Source organism: Papilio polytes, unplaced genomic scaffold, assembly GCF_000836215.1.
Source record: "Papilio polytes unplaced genomic scaffold, Ppol_1.0 DF822845.1, whole genome shotgun sequence".
NCBI classification, from domain to species: domain Eukaryota; kingdom Metazoa; phylum Arthropoda; class Insecta; order Lepidoptera; family Papilionidae; genus Papilio; species Papilio polytes.
In genome coordinates, this window is record NW_013526359.1 from 4,468,446 (window position 1) to 4,474,836 (window position 6,391).

Here is a 6,391-nt window from a genome sequence, read left to right on the forward strand (position 1 = left end):
AACAAGTCCATCTAATTATAATATCGCTAATAGTGTAGTTGCAACGATGACCCTACAGAGTGGAATGTACGATGGTGTATACAAGCTTGAACAGAACATTTAAACTAATTTGTCTCTAAAAAAACTTCTAAAAACATGTGTTGCTAGATTTTGCCCACAAACTCGTCCGTATTTAGGTATAGAATTAAAAAAACATTTAATATATAATGTATGCCAAATTTTGACGAGATCCGTTAAATTGTATTGGAGATACTTAGTAACAAACAGCCATAGATCTAAACTTTTGCAGTTATAGCAGTGAAAAGTATAGAAAAACCCTGTAGAAATATTATTTGATAATTTATTTGAATAAATAACGACGCTTATTTTAAATAACTATAAAATGTTTGCGTACCGGCCAGTAACAAATGTCTTCGTACAAAAATTAAATAATCTAAAGAGGTTGGTTAACTTTTTATTTAAAACCTCTATGCCGAGATGTTATCGTTCTCGCAATATAGTTATCCAGTGTTTGGCATCACGCGGTGCCTGTCGGATACCGTGAGGGCACCGTGTCATGAATACTGATGCCTTGCCTCATTGTCGACTTTTTTTTTTAATTCATATTCACCATACGTGAAAGAGAATTAGAGGCCGCTTCGATGCGGGCGTTGGAATTGTTTTTTCGACCCTCGATAGTTTGTTTTGAAGGTTAGAGAATGCGTTGTAATATAAAACCATTACAGAATAAATATGCAAGAAATAAGTAATACGTAATATCGCTGGCTTCGTATATCAAATAACTATGCACTTAAAGTTAAGACTTTGACTGAAAAACTTTACACGCAAGAAGAGTTAATTAGAAAATTCTAGTAAGATCATTGACTAAATTTGTATTATTTTTGTACTGCTTACCGGACGTAAAGTATACCAAAAAATCTCGTACATGATGACACATCTCGATTACGTTACGAATACGTTCTCTCAACTGTCAAGCAAATATTCGTGATAGACACTCTGTTGCTTTTGAATCGACATTATTATTCGTTGTAGTGTTACTTTATGATACTTTATTCTAACTAGACATACCTTGTATTTGAAATTCAGCAATGAACAAGTATACCCTTTCATCGTAATCCTCGAATTATCTTCTAAAGTTTTTCTAAGACAAATGAAAACTTCTTTGAGTAGGAACGTAAACCAAGCACAACTCACAGCACCGGTGTGTTATAGATAATTAACGTAAAAATTCCATATCAATGTATTAATTAATAAAAAAAAACTATATTCAAAAACATCTCCGCATATCAATGGAAAAAACTCAATGAAAGGTTAATGAAAACCAATTAGAAATTCAAAAACAATTTACAATGCATATTATACTATTGCATATGACCTTAGAAAACGTATTTCAAAGATTGGAGGATGATCAGATCTTGCGACATAAAACTGGCCTTTGGAATCGTCATTTAAGCGAACGATACCGGTTCTCAAACACCACCCAATTTACCATTCATGAACGTTAATATACATCAATAGGTTTCGAAGGTTATCAACGACTGCTTAGATCAAGACGGAAATATCGTTAGGCTTTTTCCACTATTTCAATTTAATAACTAGATACAAACACAGCTAAATAAATATGAAAGTTGAGACGCATGTGTGAGGCAACACTAGTTACGGGAAGCGAAGCTAGCATAGTATGTGGTGGATTCATCTGAGATTCAAATAAGGATAGAAGAGGATGCACACGTACGTTGAAATAGTTTTTTAATTTAAGTTTTTACAAGGAGGAATCACTATTGGGATACACGGAACTTCTGTAGTGAATGATGGCTAGAGGTAAAAGATTAGGATACATAAATCGAAAATAAAAGTAAAATTGCAAGGAGTCTATAAAAAGGTTTGGAACTCTCTGATGTATCAATTCTTCAGAGGGTAGCCATGCTGCTGAGTTACAGGTACAAAAGCGTGTGACCCATCCGTTTGTCAGGCAATTGGCCTCGGTACATAAATTGGCTCTTCCCGTTTGTCTGAACGTGGGTAAGCACAAAGCTATATTGCCAGTTGATCTTTTAACCCACATTTATTGTTTGGACAACAATAACTGGTGACTCGCTGTCGCGTACTTGTGACGAAATCATTACATGAATATTCATTTTTCTGTACAGAGTTGGGACATTTTTAAATATTAAAAATTATCATGAAATCAGCAAAGAAACGAAATAAATATTTACCCAAATAGGTAAGTAAGTTTTAGTAAGCGTTAGCCAATATATCGATATTCAGTTACGACAATAAAGTAAAATTTGTCCAACTAACAAGCAATACAATGGATGATAAATTTTCAACATTTGTTTATAAAAAATTCACGCGAAATCGATCATTTGCTCTATTTTAAAATGTCTTATGGATCATTTCGTAATTTTAACAGATTACGAAAACAAAACAGAAATGGATTTCTACATCATTGGTGTTCTTCAAGCGTATGAGTGATCACAAATATTTCAATACAAATATCATTGCAGTTTTACGCAATACAATATTTAAATTTGTACACAAGCACGCGTCGCCGACATTTGTTCTTTTGTCATCACCGATCATTAGCTACCTTTGGAAAGATAATCGGTAAAAAAGCGATTTTCAAAACTTTGCAGATTCTATGAATATAGTGACCTAATAGACGTGAACACTACACACAACGGAGGCACTATACTATACTCTCAACGCAAGTTTACTAGACTTAAAGATTTATTCCTTGTATACGTTTACATATAATATAATCATTTCAGTTTACATTACTGTTATAACGGAGGTAATAAAACATCCAAACCAATTGTACTTTAAACATCTCAACACTTATAATCAATAAAGCTTCATTATTTTTACGATTTACTGTCGTGATAAAAAGCACGAGTTACTGGTTTTATTGTTAACAATAAGAAGGCGAAATCTTTATATTGCGGTGAAATTTTATTTTAAGTGTCATTGCTCTGAAATCATGATTTTCTTCTTATAATCAAAACAGTGCTACAAAGGATGAAAATTTTCTAACTGTACATAAAACAAATACATCGTGTGTGGCTGCACATATGATGACCTACTAGATTTCGCCCGCGACTATCCACGTGCAATTAATAAAAACAAAAGTAAACAGCCTATGTGGTTCTTTAAACTATTCCATACAGCAATGTAAAATTTCATCGAGATCTGTTTAGGCGGCAAACTTCAAACATCTATAATTTCGCATTTATAATATTACTAGCTTTCGCCCACAATTCCGCCTCCATGGAATTAAAAAATAACAATGAGTATGCCCATTCTTCCAGACTATCCTCTAAATATATGTCAAATTTTATCAAGATACGTTTAGCAGTTTAGGGTACAAACTTTAACAAACATCCATCCACTTTTATTATATTAGACTAAACTTTCACATTTATAATTTTAGTAGAAAAATTCTAAATTTGAAAATTTAAAAAGTAGCATTGATGGGTAAAAGACTAGAATAGAATAGACAATCTTTGTTTTTTTATTTGATTCTTTAAAAATAAAAAGACTATCTTGTGTGTGTTAATTTTTTAATTGCATCAAGCATTAATAACTGCGTTCACGATACAAGCGTTGAAGCTGATATCCTAATGATTCATTCTATTTATCTCACCTTAAGCTAATTTGGAGGTCGATAAAAATTACTTTTCCACGTTTAGTAAACATTTTATTTTTATACTAGCTTTTGCTTACGACTCCGTTCACGTGGAAGTAGATAAAACAAAAGTAAGGAGCCTATGTGTTTTTCCAGATTATCCTCTAAATCTGTGCCAAATTTCATCGAGATCCGTTCAGATGTTTAGGCTACAAACTCTAACAAACATCCATCTATCTAAACTTTCGCATTTATATTAGTATGAAGTATGATGAGTAAATTTATCAAAGTATTTTAACAAAATAAAACATATTGACTTTATTTTCAATTTTGCTTACAATGCGTGTAGTTTCATGTGGGTATATTGAAAAAATCAGAATAACAAAGGGACAAGTTTATGCGTCGCTAACAATAGAAGTTTAAAAATAGAACAAAACACCAGCTTTAAGGATTCATAATCGCATTGAATGAGCTATGTTTTTTACAACACATAAATTACGGACTTCGTATATGTTAAAAAAGAAATAATCAAAGAGATTGGCAGAGATTTCTTATAAAAGAAATTTAGTTTAATTGCAAGTCAATCAAGTTTGAGCTAAGTTACTATTTTAAATTTAAGTTAAGTCACAGTATTCAATTTTATACGCACCCAGTGAACAAATCGTTTATTAATAAATTTTGTTGCACCGAAACTTTATCACGAAATTCATAAATTTTTATCATTATTTCGTTTTTATAAAACACATCTGAGAACCGGCTGACATAACAAGGTTGTAAAAATAAAAGTATTACAAAATTATTTAAATTGTTAATTTATAGGGTTGTCACTTTTGTTTACTATAAGAAAGCATTTATCTCAAAAGAATAGAATGTTATTAATTTTAACAAACTTTTTTTTTAAATCTAACCGCGAACCGTGGAACTGTAGAAAAACCTTTTTAATTACGGATCCTAAAAAATGACTCTGTTTTCCGATTAAAAACATTTAATAATAAATTAATAAGGAACGATTTATTGTCATTTTTCGTAATCTTTATTTTCTTGCTTGTTAAAAGCAGAAGATATTTAATTATAGAAAATTTTAACTTACAAAACATTGCGACAACCCTAATTATTTTGCGAAGGTACCCAATCATAGGTACAAGGCCTGACCTGACCATCTGTCATGGTCAACAGCGGATAAGGTTGTGCAAGACATGATCATCTTTAAACACGTACGTAATGACTGAAGATGATTTTTTTATGAAAATTTTTATATGGGTAAAAATGTACCTGTAAAACTAACCTAATTTAGAGTCAATTGAGTGTTGAATATAAAAAAGTTTTAATGCATCCTTGATTTAAAACCGTTCACTCTGTGTTGAAATCTCTTAAATTATTGCACCTTAAAAGATTTTTAACTAACCAACAATTAACTTATTTTAGATTATAAACATCTTTTAATAAATTTTATGTCACACAAACAAACAAATGTATTTTGTAAAAATATTAAAAGTAGTCAATAATAACTTACCAATAGGATAATCCCATCCAATTTTAAAGATGTTTTAGCTGAATTTTAAGTCCAATGGTCGACATATTCTGTTAACAGGCATTCATCACAAAAAATCCCTAACAACACTAAGATACCGCGAATTCACAGAAATTTTATATGTAAAAATTTAAACAGAAAATTTAAGCATTTATAATATGTATAACTTATTAAACACTGAAATTGTTACTTCAATTGATTTTGATATTCATTGTTAGAGGAAACAAGGTTTTCTTGTTACAAACTTATTACGGTATATTTTTAGAGTAAAGTAAATCCACCCCTCACACGATAAGTTGCGGTCACTGACTATGACTGACTGAACTCGGAACAAAACTTGTCCGACGTGATTCGTTTGATTTGGTTGATTTGATTATGGAAGGATTTTTAAAACTTCAGATGAATAAACCTTGTGCTCAAATTTTATTTTTTGCACCTTTCCACGGTTTTCTCACATTTTACAGTTAATATTTAATTTATGTTAGTAATTGTAGGTAATATTTTAAAAAACATATCTATATTAACGCCATCTAGTTCTATATTATTAAACTTTAATAGCATGACCGTCTTTTTATTTAAGAATCTCAACAATAGATGGAGAAAGTATGATGTCAGCATGCCTGTTGTCTGGGTGATAATAGTTTACCGTCTCATCGAGAGATGTCGCTTTTCAAAATTTGTATGTTCATTGGGATTATATTTTGTTGCAATGTATTTTGTTATCGTTTAGAAGTTTTAAAATAAAAGTGCAACGCATGACAGACAATGATTTATTCAATAACACAAACACTAGAGATTATTTGAGCCCATATTACAATCCTGTTTATAGTTATACGAAGCAGTAGTTTAATTTTCATTAACCGTGGGTAGTAAAGCGCTTTCTGAGGAATCATAGCCTGAGCGACCTCTACTACTAACAGGAGTGCCACTGCTAGTCGCTGGATTACCGCCGATAATTCGAAAACCTGGAGTCACTTCGGACACTGCAATTGGTATCGGATACTTCATAACCGGTTCACTTGCTATTAATGGTTCAGTTTCATAATTGACCACATAAGTGCTAGGTCTTTGTGCAACTTTCGGCCGTAATGGTACCCTGTAAATTTTATCAATGAAAGTATTTACGTCATCCAGGGGAAATATTCTTCGACTTAAAGGTCTTCTTCCGCGTAAAAGTCTACCTTGTTGGCGCTTTTGGCTCATTCTAGTCTTTATAGGTGTGGTATCATAAGTTT

The 6,391-nt window shown here is 31.6% G+C and overlaps 1 protein-coding gene across 3 annotated transcripts in view; it reads right to left on the bottom strand.

Annotated features, from left to right (window-relative positions):
- Nucleotides 1–5,492, bottom strand: part of LOC106105594 (torso-like protein) — a 37,619-nt gene extending 32,127 nt beyond the window's left edge. For 2 of the 3 annotated variants that reach the window (XM_013286000.1, XM_013285998.1), the window contains exon 1: nucleotides 5,139–5,492. The gene's annotated coding sequence lies outside the window, so the exon portion shown is untranslated. The remainder of the gene's footprint in view (nucleotides 1–5,138) is intronic. The other variant, XM_013285999.1, reaches the window with a different exon arrangement.
- Between the last annotated feature and the right edge of the window lie 899 nt (nucleotides 5,493–6,391).